The sequence below is a fragment of the Phascolarctos cinereus genome, unplaced genomic scaffold, assembly GCF_003287225.1.
Source record: "Phascolarctos cinereus isolate Bilbo 61053 unplaced genomic scaffold, phaCin_HiC Scaffold_7;HRSCAF=346, whole genome shotgun sequence".
In the NCBI taxonomy this organism is placed as follows: Eukaryota; Metazoa; Chordata; class Mammalia; order Diprotodontia; family Phascolarctidae; genus Phascolarctos; species Phascolarctos cinereus.
This window is the reverse complement of record NW_027556180.1, coordinates 166,155,906-166,173,144: the sequence shown is the minus strand read 5'-3', so window position 1 is coordinate 166,173,144 and position 17,239 is coordinate 166,155,906. Positions and strand designations below refer to the sequence as shown.

At 39.8% G+C, this 17,239-nt stretch overlaps 1 pseudogene; it reads left to right on the top strand.

The window, feature by feature from the left end:
- Positions 1-1,205: 1,205 nt before the first annotated feature.
- On the top strand, positions 1,206-2,777 carry LOC110196685 (ras-related protein Rab-20 pseudogene; annotated as a pseudogene).
- Positions 2,778-17,239: the final 14,462 nt, after the last annotated feature.

The window sequence follows — 17,239 nt, the reverse complement described above, 5'->3', positions numbered from 1 at the left end:
AATGTTTAACAGCTAGCTCTCAGAAAGAAAAAAAAAATTGTACAGGGCACACATTTAAGTTTTATTTGCATTATTCACTTTTTAAAGTCTAAGCAAGCAACAAAATAATAAAGCAAGCTCTCATTTGTGGTATTTGCTGATTTCTAAAGTATAAATAAACTGAAGAAATGTAATAATTCTCTCATGAAACAATTTGGGCTGGCTCCAGCACACCCCTGAAGATCCTCACAGTTAGAGGGCATGACCTGAAGATCCTGCAAAGGAGACAGAGGAGGAGCAGTCAGACAGGTGGGAGAAGAACCAGGAGAGAGAAGTATCATGAAAACCAAGAAAGACAGTATCAAGGAGAAGTAGATGATTGACTTGACCTTGAGAGGTCAAGAAGGATGAGTTTTGAAAAAGCCTATTGCATTTCACAATTAGATCTTCAGTGAATTTGGAGACAGCATTTCCTGTTAAATAATGAGGTCCTAAGACAGACCGTACAGAGTTAAGAAGAGAATGAGAGAAAAGGAAGTGAAGACATCTATTGTAGCATTTGATAAATGTTACCAGATAGATTTAGTGACCAGGGACCTCAAGATCTGTGATGATGTAGGTCATTTTATTTAAGGTATTCTTTTACTAAATAATCTATGGCAGCTTATTCAATCTCATTGATTTAAGAGGAAAGTATAGCAAAAGTCATTCCTTGGGCTCTTGAATATAAGTAAGGGCTGCCTCATTGTGATGGTTTTATAACAACCACGAAGAGAAATGTTTCCTTTCATCTTTCCACTCCCCAGCAGGATTTCTGTTTAACAATGGTACCCTCTGGGTGGGTGGGGAGGGAGGAAGGGATAAAATTTGGAACCCAAAGTTTTAAAAACACATGTTTTAAAAAATGTTTTCACATAAAAGTGGGAAATAAGAAATACAGGAAATGGGGTACAGAAGTCTATCCTGCCCTACAGGAAAGTAGAAGGGGAGAGGAATAAGAGAAAGGGGAGGGGAGAGATAGAAGGGAGGGCAGACTAGGGGAAAGGATATTCAGAATGCATGCCATCTTGGGGTGGGGAGAGGAGAGAGATGGGGTGAAAATTTGGAACTCAAAATCTTGTGGAAGTAAATGTTGAAAACTAAAAATAAATAAATTTTGAAAAAACAACAGTGGTACCCTCTGGGTGTTTTTGGGTCTGACTGGGTGTTTCTTTTCTTCTCCCTAACTTTTTTTCTCTCTGCCAGGAAGGGAGCAATTCCATGGTCTTGGCTCTATGTACCGCCAAGGAGCTGCTGCTATCATCCTTACCTATGATGTGAACCACCTGCAGAGCCTTACCGAACTGGAAGACAGGTTCTTATCTCTGACAGACACAGCCAACACAGACTGTCTTTTTGCCATCATGGGGAACAAGGTTGACCTCACTGATGAGGTCTATGTGAAGGATGGTGCAAAAGATCTGAATGACCCTGGGAAGACCATCAGCAGCTGTGACTCAGCCAGAGCCCTAAAACGAGTTTGCCTGGATGATGCCATGGCTCTTTATAAGAAGATTCTGAAATACAGAATGTTAGATGAAAACGAGGTGCCAGCTGCTGAAAAGATGTGCTTTGAAATTAGTGCAAAGATAGGCTACAATGTGGACCACGTGTTTGAAACCCTTTTTGATATGATGGTACCAATAATTTTGCTCCACAGAGCTGAGGGACCTTCACAGACTGTGGATATTACTAATTATAAACCAGCAAAACGGACCCAATCTAGGTGTGTCTGAACCATAAAATGTGTTCTTTTTAGCCTTTCAAATTGTTAAGAAAGCCTCCAGTGAAATTAATTGAGCTTTGGATAGGAAAAATAAATAAATATGGGAGAAATCAAGGAGCTGATATTTAGAATTACGTTTGGGGAAGAGCTCCAACAGAGAGATAGCTATTCATTAAGGAAAAAAAAAGTCATCAAGGATATGAACTCTTATCTTTTGTAGGTCATCAAGTGGAAAATCTATAAGGAATTATTTGTGATAATAGATTTGCAGTATTAGGCAAATGACCATTCCATGATTTTCACCTCACAGGGGATACAACACTTCTTCCCTAAACCAGGCTCTGAGATGTCTCCTAGACTTGCACAAATGCAAGTCTATTGCCATAGCATGTGAATTGTCCTCAAATCTTCTGTTTCTGTCAAGCTGCACTTTTTACATATGTTGTTTTAAAACATTTTTTCTCCCTGTAACTTAATGTAGGCCTTTCCTGCTATTTGGTACAAGTACATTTTTAATGAATTTTGAAAGTGATTCTACTTGTCCATGGCCCACTGAAACAGTTGTTAGATTAGTGGGTCCCATCTTGGTCCTGCCATTTTGAGAAATGGACAGACCACTTGGTTCCCAAAAGATACCATGAGGATGTCTGGGGAAAAGGGGGATGAAATAAAAGTTTCTTATTTTCCTAGAAACTCCTTTAAAGACTTACAACTATGAGCCTCTTGCTGGGAAGAGAGTAATAGAGAGAATAGCACATTTGACACTTGTACAGATGGAAACCATATAGTCTGATGAGTTGAAAATGTTTGATTTGAATTTGGGGCGGGGAGGTTACACAACCGTTGAAATAAACACCCAAACTCCCTGTACCATGTTGAAGCACACATGGATACGAGTTTCTGAACAACTGGATCACTTTTTGTTAAACAAACTTTTCTTTAAGGGAAGATGTGGTTTTAAGAGGCAACTGTGACTCAAGGTCTGTTTATCATTGACACTCCTGAATAAAGACGTACCAGTGCTAACATGTGATCTTAATTTCTAAGGCTGTGGCTGTATATCCTAATAGCAACCAGCTGAAAAGTTGAATTCTGGCACAACAACAGGTTTTTTTTTTTTTGAGCTAACTGCCAATAGCTTTGACTGCTGTTTTTTTCATGGATTTGGTTTCATTTGGAAGAAGCTAAAAACTTGTTTTCCTAAAAAAGCCTTTTTGTTAGTGATACATATCCTCTGGATTAGTCTCCTGGGAGAAGCTGGTGAACATCTTTCTCTGAAGAATTTTTAAAAAGAATTATATGCAATGACTTAATTATAACTTTGTTTCAATAATTCAGCTAACATTTATTAAGCATCTACTATGTGCCAGACATTGTGCTAAGTGTGGGGATACAAGGCAAGAAACAGAAGGACAGTCTCAAGATAAGTCTCCTTAAAATGGTCTCTCAAGGAGCTTACAATCTACTGGGGCAAGGCAACACAGGGAATCACAAGGGGATGCCCTCCAGGGTGGGCGTCATGTTTTGTGGAGTCCAAACCAAGCAGAGATGCAGTAGGAAAGTGGAATATTAGTTAGGAAAGTTCAGATATAAAGAAAAACTTTGGGAGGAGTTTAGTGTCCCATCCTCCAGCCCACCAATCAGAAGAGGAGACTGAGGGGGTTAAGTATCCAAAGCTGAGTTAATCAGGATGACAACAAGCTTTCTGATGATCAGCTTTTCTTCTGGGTAGGGGATCATGTTTCCTGGGGTCCCAAGCAAGCAAATGGAAAGTGGAGAGTTTAAAAGCAAAGGGCTGTGTGAGATGATCTCTGAAGGCTACCTATGAAACAAAGGGACTTTAACAGCCTTTCCATATCTAAACCTGTGATCCCATACTTCTTTCCATGGTTCTGAATACCCTAAAGTCTATTTCTAAGTGCATTGTTATGTCCTGGGCGCAGGGTGCCCACACAGTATCATATTTTCCACCTGCTTCCTCCCTTCAGAGATTGGCTTGTTCCCAGGGATTGGCTGCCCTAACAAAATGTGAAGTGTATAATCTATTTTTGAATAAGTTTTAGTTTCTCAGCTCTGGATTACATTGGGCTCAGGAAGAGACAGTAAGGTAGAGTGCATATTGCTCTGTATTTGGGAGTCAGGAATAACCTGTGTTCAAATCCTGCCTCTCACACTGGTTAGCGAGTCATTTAACTTCTCTGAGGCTTAGTTTCCTCATTTTTAAAGTGAGGGAGTTTAGACATGATGGTTGTTAAAAGTCCCTTCTGGATCTGTATCTATGACTGTGGACCCTTTCTACACAAGTAACTTCTTTAACACATTCTTTATGCCAGGAGAGTTGAGGGACTAATTCACCTCAACAGAATTTAGTCGGAACATGTTAGGCTTCCAGCATGATGCTTTCAGGAAGGAAAAAAAATCCCTTTTACATAAAGCATGATAAAAATGCCCCAAAATGTCCACTGAGCCCCCAACTAACTGAACATTTCCCAATGGCATCCCCAAGTATCATGTTTACAAATATAATTTTTAATCTATTAATCTTATAACTGAACACAGCCTCCAAAGCATGGGCTATTTGTTTGTTTCCCAGTAATAATAACAGTAGTAGCTAACATTTATACAGCTCCTACTATATGTCAGGAACCATGCTAAGTGCTTTACAATTATTATCTCATTTGATCCTCACCACAACCCTGGGAAGTAGGATTATTGATCCCCATTTTACAGATGAGGAAACTGAGGAAAGCAGAGGTTAAGTGACTTGCTCAGGGTCACACAGCTAGGCAGTGTCCCTGGCAATGAAACACACACACACACACACACACACACACACACAAGAGTTGTGAGCTTCATAAACTGAAAGCTGTTCCCCTACATCTTCACTTGTCCCAAAGTGAGTAGTGTGCTAGTAAATGTTTGACAACTGGCTCTCCAAGTAGAAAAAGGCACACACATACATAATAATCTGAATTATTAACATTTTCTCCATTGCTTTCTTAAATTTAGACAATTAAAAAACCCCTAAAAACAAAAATTAATAACTCAAGTGTAATCTATAGCTTTTACCTATTTCTGAGGCAGAAATGCTCACACCGAAAATTTAACCATCTACTCCCCTAGTTAAGCAAGTTCCAGCATACCTCTGCCTGTAACCTTATTTCTTCAGGGCCCATCCCAATGAAGCCCTGGTCTTCATTGATATAGCTACCCTGGCTGTCATGCTTGAGACACTTTGTGTTTCTTGAATGTTTATGCTGTGAGTCCCAACTTCCTGGCTGGGACTGAAGCTCAGACATTCCCAAGACTGATCATAGAGAATGACATCATAGGCCATGGACCCTGGTTACGAGGATACTTGTAACGTTCCCATATTCTGCTCAAGCCTCACTAACAGCCTTGGGCTCTTAATTGTTTCCTTGTGAATTTGCATGTATACAGAGTGCTAACCTTGGAAAAGTTACTTCCCAGTGGAATCTGCAAGATACAGAAAGGGCCAGAACCAGAGCCATAGTAGGGTGGCCTCCTAGGGGCCTAGAATACTCGGGAGAAGAAAGAGAAAAGAACTATTCAGAAGTTTGTGTTAATTGACACTACCCTCTTCTCTGCTTCCCTTGGTTTAGGCAAGAGTTTAGCAATGGCATTCAGTATTTCACAAGTCCTTAGGATGTCTTCTTGTCCTTATTACTAAACCATCAGGCACTGTGATGCTTAGAAAGCTAGCCTCCAAACCAAGAAGACTGGGTCTGACATAACTGTTTGTGTGACCATGAGCAAGTCAATTGACCTCTCACTGCTGTGAGCCAGAGGTGTCAAACTCAAATAGAAATGGATTTCTGTGGGTCACATATTAACTTAGAAAATTTCAAAGTATTGTTATCTGTTATATATTTAATTTATTTTGTTAAATATCTCTAAATTATATTTTAATCTGGTTTAGGCCCATTTGCAGGTACATGGGAGAGGAGTTTGACACCTCTGATCTAGGCAGACCTAATGCTATTATATAAGCTCCAGAGAAGGTACAGAGCTGCACAGATAGAGGGAATTTCCTAAATCATTTCAATTGCAAATCTAGTCCACATCCTTAGCCCTATTTTCTTAGTCTAGTAACAGGCTTCCTCCTAAGGATCAAGTTTTCTCTCTTACCCCTTCTTCCCCGCCCTGCTGAGTGGTATCCTGTTTGGCTTGGCTGTTGGTGAGAGTTGGGCTTCTCCTTTGTATTTTCTGGATGGCATCTTTCCTTGCTGGCTCCTCTCCACTTCTTTAATAATCAAATTTTACTTTTCACCTTTGTAGGAATTTTAAGACCAGAGGACTTCACTTAGTGAACTGATGTGGAAAAGTTCTAAGCCATCCCACCTTATCATCTTCCCCTCCCCAGCTTACCTTTGGATACTGAATGGCCTTAAAGTCAGTGTAAGTGCCCTTCTTTCTCCTCTGGCTAGGTTGTCTGCCTCTACCATTTTGGCTTGCTTCCAGGGTTTGGCCATTCTATCAGATGTATATGGATCCAATATTGGGAAGGTAGAAAGACTGGGGGGAATAAGGACCCATATAGGCACAGGCACAGCCTTAAACTCAGCAAAGTGACTAGCTGCCTATTTGGTGGGATTTGGAGGACTGAGGAAGGCCTGCCTGATTAATTGTGCCTCCCTTTCCTGCCCACCAGGTTGTCATGCTTCCCTCATGTTTTACCTTAAATATTCACTATGAATCACTTTTTAGGTAAGGCCACAAATACTCACTAGAGATACTTGTGAAGGTGGGGGGTTAAGGGAGGAAGGTTGGGGGAGTTTCCTCCAGCATTCTTCCATTATCAGGAATTCATTGGTCATATTAGCTAATCTAGTCACTTGAGGAAGGAGGGCAGTCCCGTGAGGTGCTCTGGAAGGCAATTTTTCTTGATAAGTGATCTGTATGGTTGGGGAGGGCTGAGGAGGAAGAGGCTATAGAGTGTTGTGGTTTCATGGTGTGTTGTGGTGGGGCTGTCTCAAAGAATTCAGTCAGATTACCTTTAATCCAAGTATAGGCATTTTTTGGAAAGATATCTCCAACCGGCTGAATTTCAAGAGGAGCCAGCAACTTAGTAACACAGGCAAATTTATAGTGTAATGATGCTGATTATACAACAGAAATTATGAATATTAAAAAGGCAGAAGGAATTTGTTAAGGGATATAGTAAGGGGGAAGGGTCTCAGCCTAGTTGGAACTGTGCATGCAATATCCCATAATACATACAGAAAAACCCATTTGGAGGTGCCTATATGTATGATAATGATATTATAATAAGCCTCCCTATGCAGTAAGTTTATCTAACAAACAGTTTTTGCTATTACTGCTCAGGTGTCTACTCAGGGAAAGTCCCTTCTATTGTTATGAGGTCCACATCCTGCTTGGGCATCCTGAAGGTGCTGCTTTCTGATTGGCTGACTATTGTGGTCCTGTCTGAGATTAGATGGATGGGGTTGTGGTTGAGTGGGTGGACACACCTGCTGTTTCTGTGGGAAATATGAGGAATAGGTCTAGGGGCAGTGGCTAGCTAGAGGCAGTGGCTGGGATCCTATCACATGGACATGCCTACTGTTTCTGTGAGAAATATGAGTCCATGGACACACCTGTTGTTCTGGTGGGGCATATAGGAGGAAGTTAGGATATTGAGTCAGATGGGGGTGCAGTGGCTAGGTAGGGGCAATGGCTGTATTGAGTCTGGGGGAAGCTTTATTAGGATTCTATCAAGATGAAGGTGGTTGACCAGTGGGGTGTCCTGGGGACACAAAACCAAACCAAACCAAACCAAACCAAACCAAAACAAAAACTAGTGGGCCTTTGGAGATGAAGAAGACACAATTAGCTGCCCAAGAGAAAAAATAATTTTGCCTGGAGAAATTTTGTTGGGAGAGGTAGCCTTGAAATGAGAGATACTTAGAAGAAAGAATAACAAACTCTTGTAAGACTCTGAAAAGGCAAATCTCCACAATGGATCTTTTTTCTCCTGAGATAGAATATAGCTCTTCCAGCTTTAAATCAGAGTGAATATTTATAGAGCTGAGGAGATCGTTAGAAAGTACTCATTCTCTCTGCAATGAACTGCTGTTTATTGTCTATGTCCCACCATAGACTGTAGATTGAAAGTGATTTCATTGGCATGCAGTGGAGGGAGAAGCTGGCCCTTCTGACCTGGAAAGAAGCTGGGAATACTCCTTCCATTTCTAAGAGGAAGGCTGGTTTGTATCTGTGTGGATTCTTCGGTTCAGCTATGAACATATCATACAATCCTGGGGGAAACATTACTAATACAAGACTTTCAAGTAAGCTAGTCACTGATTAGGAAGGTGGGCATGGGGCTGATTTGGGGTTCAGGATAGAAGTGAGCCACTTTCCTTGCCCTCTGAAATCTTCAGTGAGTGGTTTTGGGTTCAAATCCTGGTTCTGCTACTTATGAGCTCCATTAAGATGATGGAATCAGAACTGGAAGGGACCTTAGAGTCTATCAAATCCAACCCCCTCATTTTACAGATGAGGAAACTGAGGCACAGTGAGGTTAAGTAACTTGTATGAGCTAGAAAATGTTGGAGGTGAGATTTTTAAGCTGCATCTCCCTTCCTGGGTTCTAACCTATTTGGTATTATCCACTACCATAGGTTCCCAAAGTGGGTAATATTACCACCCGAGGGGCACTGGAATATCCAGGGGGGCAAGAGTAGGCTCAGGTACAATTAGGGGGCATTGGATAAAAATAAAGAAGGGGTAGAAGTATAAGGAAAGAAAAGAAGGAAATTTTGAAAAGCCATTCATACATATTTCATCTATTGTATAACAGAGTTAAAGTCATAGTGATTACAGTATTTTCCAAATACAAAATGTAAGTTATAACCAATTAGTGGTCAAGTCCACCAACAGGTCTTAACAAGCAAGTGTTGGCAGGCAAGTGTGTTTCACATTGATGGGAAGTCCAGCAGGAATATGTATATGTAATGACTTATTTACAGTATGATACTAGATGCAATATTGTGTCATCAAAATTTCAGTGCAGGAAAAACCTCACAAATTTACAATAAATTATTTAATTTAAAATGCATCATTTAAAGATATTTTTATATATTTTTGAAATAATAGAATTAAAAAAAATTAAAGGGTTAAAGAAAGCAGATTTCCATGGGGGCACTGAATAATTTTTTTGAAAAGCATATGGTAGGCTAGATAAGTTTGGGAACCTCTGCACTATACCACTCTGTGATCATAAATTCACCTATTTCAGCCTCAGTTTTCTCATCTGTAAAATGAAGAGGTTGGGTTAGATCAGGAATCTTTAATCAGAGATCCTTGAATTTGTAAAAAACAAATTTAACATTTATTTCAATATAATTGAGTTCCTTAGTATTTTATGTATTTAAAAAATGTTATTTTGAGAAGAGTACCATAGGTTTCACTAGATTGTCCAAGGGGTCCAGGCATGTATGAGACAGGTTAAGAACCTTTGGATGAGACGACCTCTGGTTCTCAATCTTGTATAACTTCTCCATTTATATAACCAAGGAAGCAAGCATTTACTAAGTGCCCATTAAGGACCAATGAAGAAACCCCACCCCATTTAGAAATCTGAGCCTGCTTCCTTGAGGCTTAGTCGGGCTGTTAGGAGAAGTGGTTACTTCCAACTTCTGCTGGGACATTCAGTTTCTTTTGAGGCGGGGACATAGTTTCAAAGATGAACAAAACTGTGGCAACAGAAGCCTGTCTTGTGGGCACACTTCTTTAGCAAGAAAGTCCTGCAGCATTCTGGGAAATGGGGGTTCTCAGGTGGGTTGGAGAGAAGATTGATTACTTTGAGACTTGATTCCTCATAACAGATGTGAGTGGGCAGATAAGTTACTGAATGAAACTTTGTTTTGGTTTTGTATCTTGATTTTGATTTTGTCCCTGTGAATCCATCTGTGTGGGGAGCTCCCAGTGAGAGAGCTTCCTCTCCTGGGTGCCTGGGGTACTGGGTAGTAAGGATATTTCAGAGCCTTGCCTCAACCCCAGATCTTCCTCTCTCCAATTTGGATTTGGAGTCAGGATAGACCTGGGGACAATTCTCACCTCATATTAGTCATATGACTCTAAGCAAGTCTCTTGGTACCTCAGAGTCACAGCTTCCTTACCTGTAAAATGAAGGGGCTAGCTAGCTGTGATGGCCTTTAAGGTCCCATCCAGCTTTTTGGGATCCTGTTATCTTTTCAGGATCCTGTTATCTTTTCAAATATAACTCCTCACAGTCCCCTCTCTAAGCTTAATGGTTTTGCTCTTCAGTGTGTAAAATGGTATGCATAGGTCAGAGATTCCACAGGCACTCTCAATATCTGTAGGATTTCATTCAATACTGAAGCTTGGTGGTTAAGTTAGATCAGAGATTAATTTTTTTTTTCTCTTTTCTCTTCCTCTTTAATTTACTTCAGACATTTTTTCATGACCAATGTCAAATCAGTTGTCTCCTGTGAAAGATTCTTTGCTTCATACTTTGTCTCCTGTAGAGACTCATTTGCTGGGAAGGTGACAAATTAATCTGAGTGGGAGACTCAGAGAAAGAGTTAGAGGGGTGGGTAACATTTAGTTAACAACCCTTTGGATTCATATATATATATACTCCTCTGTTCCACATGGATGTCCCTTTCTGGTGGTATAGAGAGCTCCTCTCTGCACCTAGGTAGATGATCACCTAGAGTTTTCTACCACCTTGATGATGAATGTCCTTTACTTGGGATTTGTACAATAGTCATTCATTTGGAAACCAGGGCTGTACTGGAATCTGTGGTGGGAGCTGCCAGAACTTGTGGTTCAGTAGAATTATCTTCAAGAACTTAGGGTCACCTTCATGAGGACAGGACTGTTATGATCATTTCTATGCTGCTCAAGCATTCCCTACTCTAGAACCGCAGGGAGTAGGTCAGGTACTGGGGATGAGAGGGAGGAAAGAGTGAAATCCCCTTCTCTTGTTTGTCTGAAGAGACCTTTCAGATCTGGGTGCTGATTTTGTTTTTTCTTTTTCTTTCTTCTTGTTTTTGTCTGACAAGCCTGGGTGTTTTTACAAATACGATCTTGAGAGTGGCTTCACCCTTCTGCCTAGTTTTCATCCTGGTGCTCTTGGACAGGCAGAAGAAAAGAGGAAGTGGAAGAGGAGCCAAGGCAGAAAACTCCATGAGCAAAGGGGGAGGGATGGCTTCTGCCCTTTCTTTTGTCATTTCCCACTAAATATTTTTAAAATGTATTTAAAAAGACTGTCCTGCAAAGTACTCTTTTTTTTTAAAAAAGGCAATTAGGGTTAAGTGAGTTGCCCAGGGTCACACAGCTAGAAAATGTCTAGTGTTTCATCTGAGGCTAGATTTGAACTCAGGTCCCCCTGACTTCAGGGCTGATGTTCTATCCATTGCACCACCTAGCTGTCCCCTGTAAAGTACTTTTTAAAAGAAAAAGGAAAATGCAGACATATGTAGCCTGGCCTACCCTTTGTCAATTGGCATCTGTTTAAAAGATTAGCAGAATAAATTACTATGAAAGACAAAAAACCAACAAGAACCTAGGATTGTTTTCATGCTATAGCTAGGTCATTTAAACAGAACCTGGGTGGAGGTTGCATATACATATATACATGCCTGTATATGTAATACATTCATTGAAAGAAATAGAATGGTGTCTTTTATTGGTGTGTTGCAGTGGATAGAGGGCTGGTTTTGGAGTTAGAAACAAATTAATCAGCACTGCTATCTCCGGACTATTGGCATTTTCACTGGCTGTGCCCCAGGTATGGAATGCTCTCCCTCCTTATCTCTGCTTCCTGGCTTCCCTGCCCACCTTCAAATCCCAGCTAAAATCCTGAAGCCTTTTTCTACCTCTCCTAATTCTGGTGCCTTCCCTCTAATTCATTATTTCTAATTCATCTTGTATATAACTCATCTAGACATACTTCTTTATATTTTGTCTCTCTCATTGAACCTTGAAAGTGCCTCAAAAACAGGCACTGTCTTATTTTTCCTTGTATCTTCAGTGCTAGCAGGCACTTAATGAACGTTTATTGACATGCCAAGTTCCTAGTAGGTGCCAGGTGCTGTCCTAGGTACTGAGGATTACTCTCCAGCAAAACTTCTTCTGGACAGCTGCATACGAAATTACTTATATTTGAATGCATTCGATTCAAATAGGTACTACATACAGGGAACGCATGAGACTATACAGACTTCTATAATAGCTAGCATTTATGTAGCGCTTTAAAGTTTACAAAGTACTTTATAACTCTCTCATTTTATCCTCATAACAACTCTGGGAGATAAGTGCTATTATTATCCCCATTTTACAGATGAGGAAACTGAATCAGACAGTGGTTAAGTTCTGTGCTCAGGATCATACTGCTAGTAAACATCTGAGGTCAGATTTAAATCTAGGGGTTCCTGATCCAGATTCAGCCATCTATCCATTGCACCACCTAGCTGCCTCATATATGCACATACATTCCAAGAAAACTTGGGTAGGTGTTCTGACTCTGACACGTTAGTTATGTGACCCTCTTCTAGTCACTTAATCTTTAAGTGTCCCGGGTAACTCTCAGAGACGTTTTATTATGCAGATTTGCATCTGTAGAAGGAATTTATACATCAGGATTTCTGTATACTCAAGTGTATAGCAAACCATCCCCCACAATCCATATATGCACATATATCCTACATTTTGTGTGACATATATAAATATATACAGTATGTCTGTGTAAAATGTCCCCAAAGTCTTAATGAAGTTTTCATAGACACTATTTTTATATTTAATAGATACTATTTAATAGACTACTTAATAGTCTGTTATTTATAGACACTAATAGTTTATTATTTAATAGACGGTACTTGATGGTGTCGATTAAAGTTTTAGTAAGACTTTGGGGACACTTTGTATAGCAAGGGTTCTTAATCTGGGGTCTGTGAACTTAAAAAATATTTTGATAACAATTTCAATAGAATTGACTTCTCTGTAAATCATATAAAATCCATAGGTTTCAACAGACTGATAGAGAAATCTATGTCATAAAAAAGGTTTAGCATCCTTGCTCACTGTCTCTCTCTCTGTCTTTCTCTGGACAGGCACCCACGTCTAACTTTAATGTATTTAAATGTGATATGTGACATCTCAAAGTGCTGCCCTCATGTAGTTGTCAAAAAGTTTTGCCAAAAGGTGATTCTCAACTGGAGAGAACCCAACTTTCAGCTCCAGTAAGCAAGCTTCTTCATGAAAGTCCAACAAAAAGCAGAGCCATTCTGGTACAAGGAGCGCTAACTGTAAGTATACTGAGAGAACATTTAACCTGGAGAGGGTCATTCCACTCCAGTAGAGGTCACACTGCTTCAGGTCCCCAAGAGGATTGTAATGGGTTTCCCCGCATTTGGCAGTAAAGTCTATTTTCTGTATTTAGAGAAGTTATTTACTGCCATCCCCTCCAACACTGGCTGGATTTTTGTGAGCCTGACAGAATGCGATAGGTGAGCAGAATGCTTAATATCACTGGATGGTTGGGTTTAGAGGAAAGACGACTTTTTGAAGAGACAAGAGCTAAGAAAGAAAGAAAAAAAACCTTCTCTGGGAAGGCTTTGATAAATGCAAACATATGACTTCACTATTATAGTCAAGCTTTTAGTCAACCTAAAAGCATTTCTTTTCATTTGAATAATTTTTGAAAATCCATATAACTTGTACTATATCCATCCGCATTCACTCTAGGTTATGTCTTCAGATAGGACATGAGCCCCTGAGGGCAGGCAGTAACTATTTGAGTCAGTCAGTCAATACTCAACAAACATTTATTAAGCTCCTACTTTGTGCCAAAAAAGGAGTAGTTAGCAGGATAGAGTGTTGGGCCTGGAGTCAGGAAGACTCATCTTCCTAACTTCAAATCTTACTATGTGACCCCGGGCAAGTCACTTATCCATGTTTGTCTCAGTTTCCTCATCTGTAAAATGAACTGGAGAAGGAAATGGCAAACCATTCCAGTATCTTTGCCAAAAAATCCGCAAAGAGGGGGCAGCTAGGTGGTGCAGTGGATACAGCATCAGCCCTGGAGTCAGGAGGATCTGAGTTCAAATCCAGCTTTAGACACATAGCACTCATCAGCTGTGTGACTCTGGGCAAATCACTTAACCCCAGTTGCCTTGCCCCCAAAAAAATCCTCAAAGGGGGTCATGAAGAGTTGAACACAACTGAAATGACAACATGTGCCAAAAACCAGTCCCTGCCCTCAAGGAGCTTACAATCTAATGTTTTTGTATGGATAGTGCTTCTAAGAACTTAATAAATGCTTGCTGATTGGCTAATTCATATGTTCTCTCATTCTTTTCCTACTTTCCAAATACTTACAAGCTATTTTAATTTCATCTGCTAAGTTTCAATGCAGTCTCTGTATCTCCAGTAAGAATGCATGTCTTGTTTTGGCCCAGACCTGTGATTTTTATCAGTGCCAATACATTCCTGGGCTGGAGATTTCTGACACAGATTAGCAACTTATTTGCAATTTATGTAATCTAAAGAGTTGTTTAGGGCACCGAGAAATGAAAAGACTTTTCCAAGACGTGTCCAAGACAGGATTTGTATTCAGTTTTATTTTGCCTCCAAGGCCAGCTTTCTATCCACAAGCAGGCAGAACACAACCATAACATCTTGCATCATATGTGTAGCAGATTCTTAACATATGTCTTTGTGTTGGCTTGAGTCACATAGTACAGAGCGTGAATAAGTCTATTTTCTCTCTCTCTCTCTCTCTCTCTCTCTCTCTCTCTCTCTCTCTCTCTCTCTCTCTCTCTCTCTCTCTCTCTCTCTCTCTCTCTCTTTTACTCCTTCTTAGAAGCTTCTCTCTTTCTGAAAAAGGGCCAGAAGGGGAAGCTCCATCAATGGTTGCTCTCTTACAATAGATTATTACTCTGTGAATGAATGCTCAGAAGAGCTCTTTTCCCTTCAACATCACACTCTCTATAACCTTTCCTCCACTTGATTGTTTATACTGGATATTTTTAGCTTGGCAGTTTTCCTGATTCTTTCCCACTGGAACCAAGCTGAGAACTTCTCTTTACTGCTACATAGTTGTCTGCAGAGAGACAAATGACTGTTTTCCTAAGTATTCCCAGCAGACCATTTGCCTGGGATGAAGACTTTGTATCCATCAAATTCAGGGAGTATAGAAAAGTGGAAGATGCTGAATTTGGAATCAGACAAGCTGGGTTCACATGTCAGCTCTGTCACTTCCAAGTCTAGGTCTGTTTTCTCCCTGTAAAATGAAGATATTCAACTAGATGACCCTTTCCAATTATATCTATAATCCTGAGAAATTTACCTTCTCATTCCTTCTAATATTTTTGTGGTATTTCCCCTGCTAAAATAAATTGACTTCATCACTCCCACGAAATCAATGCTCAAGTCTTTTTTTTTTCTTGCCCCAACCTGTTTTAGATCTTCAGAATGGCAAATAATAAGCAATTGGTTTGTTAGGTGAAGTCAATAAGCATTTTTAAGTGCCTACTATGTGCCAGGCTGGGTAGCTAGGTGGTGCAGGGGATAGAGTACTGGGTCTGAAGTAATGAAGACTCATCTGAAGTGTCTGAGGCCAGATTTGTATTCAAGAAGATGAGTCTTCCTGACTTCAGGGTCTGGCACTCTATCCCCTTGCACCATCTGGCTTCCATGTTATCTACAGCATGCTTTTCAATTACAATAAATTTAAGATTCAACTTTCAAAGTTGTCCTGCTTGTCCTGTACATGCATTTCAATAGTACCTTCTTTTGTATACCTACTATACCTCTCATCATCTAGCATATTTGCTGCTCCTGCATCCTGGTTCAGGATCAGTAAGTGGACTTTATTGCTAGTTTTGTGAAATGGATTTGGGAGACAGAGGTGATTTGAAACTTTGTGAATTTATTCCATGGTAAACATGGCACAAATTACTTAGCTTTCAGGTGGGGTTAACTATCATTCTCAGGGCTTTACTTGAGTGTCGAGATCCTATTCTAGCAAAACTTCATATACTCAAAAACATAGGGGACCAGAAAGACCTGTCTTTTGGATGGCCAGATTCAGATCTTACAAAGTTTTTAATGGGATATTTGGTCCTCTAACACAAGGGTTCTTCATCTGGGACTTATGAACTTGTTTTGTTTTTAAAAATATTTTTACAACTGTGTTGTTGTTCAGTTATGTCTGACTCTTCATGACCCCATTTGGGTTTTTCTTGGCAGAGATGATGGAGTGGCTTGCCGATTCCTTCTCCAGCTCATTTTACAGATGATGAAACTGAGGCATACAGGGTAAAGTGACTTTCCCAAGGTCACATAGCTAGTAAGTGTTTGAGGCCCCAGATTTGAATTCAGGAAGATGAGTCTTCCTGACTCCAGGCCAGGCACTCTACCCACTGTGCCATCTACTTACTGTATTTCAATATAATTTCCTTTGTAACCTGTGCAGTTTTTGCATTTAAAAACATTAATCTGAGAAGGGGTTCATAGGCTTCATCAAACAGACACAAAAAAGTTGAGAACCTCTAATCTAACAGGTATTTTAAATTTGCATAAACAAGAAGCATAAATTTACAACTTTGGGTCAGTGGGATTTTATTGTTTTAAGTTTACATTTTGTAGTCCAACTCTTTTGTCTAATAGAAGTTCAAGCATAATCTTGATCTTGTGCTTTTGACCTTATGAATTCAAGCTTTAAGGGGGAGACTGCTTTTTGGAATGGAGCACTCTTCCCATTAACTATAAACCAAGTCAAATTAACAAGCATTTATTAAGCACCTACTATGAGCCAGGAAATTCGCTAAGAGCTGGACCACAAACAGACATCAAAAATCTAAGAACCAGACAGGCAAAAATGTTCAACCAAATTTTTTTTGTGCCTACTTTAGCTTTAGGGGAAATTAGGAGCAAATATTGTTTTTGATGGGATCCTTTGGAGCATTGCTCCATCAATTCAAAATATAATGGCAAAGAAGCTCAGTCAATTCCCTTATTTATTTCTCCAAATAGATTTTTTTCTTTGAAGAGATTTAACATTAAGTTTTCTTTTAGAGGCTGAAGATAACATGTTCTTTGAAAGTATTTCAAAGCATCAGGACCAAAAGAAGCTATCATTAGGGCTGTGTGCCTGGGTGAGTATTTCAATGAAGGCTCTTTTTTTTTCCTTCCTTGGTTTGGTAGGAGGTATGATGAAAGAAGCAACATTTAAAAACAGCAGTAATGCATCACTAAAACTTAAAAAAAGGAAAAATAAAAAACTTGTCATGGTGTTCTCTGCAGAAACAACTACTCTGTTTGTACTTTTTCAGACTCTTGTATTCCCTCCAATGGGATGTTATCTGATGTTATCCGATTTTAGGTTTACATTAATTTCATGTGTATAGTAAAGGGATTAATTAATGACTTTCCATTGCTATAGGCCAGAGCTATGTATAAGAGACAATCCTGGTGCTAATACGGGGGTGGGGAAGCTGTGGC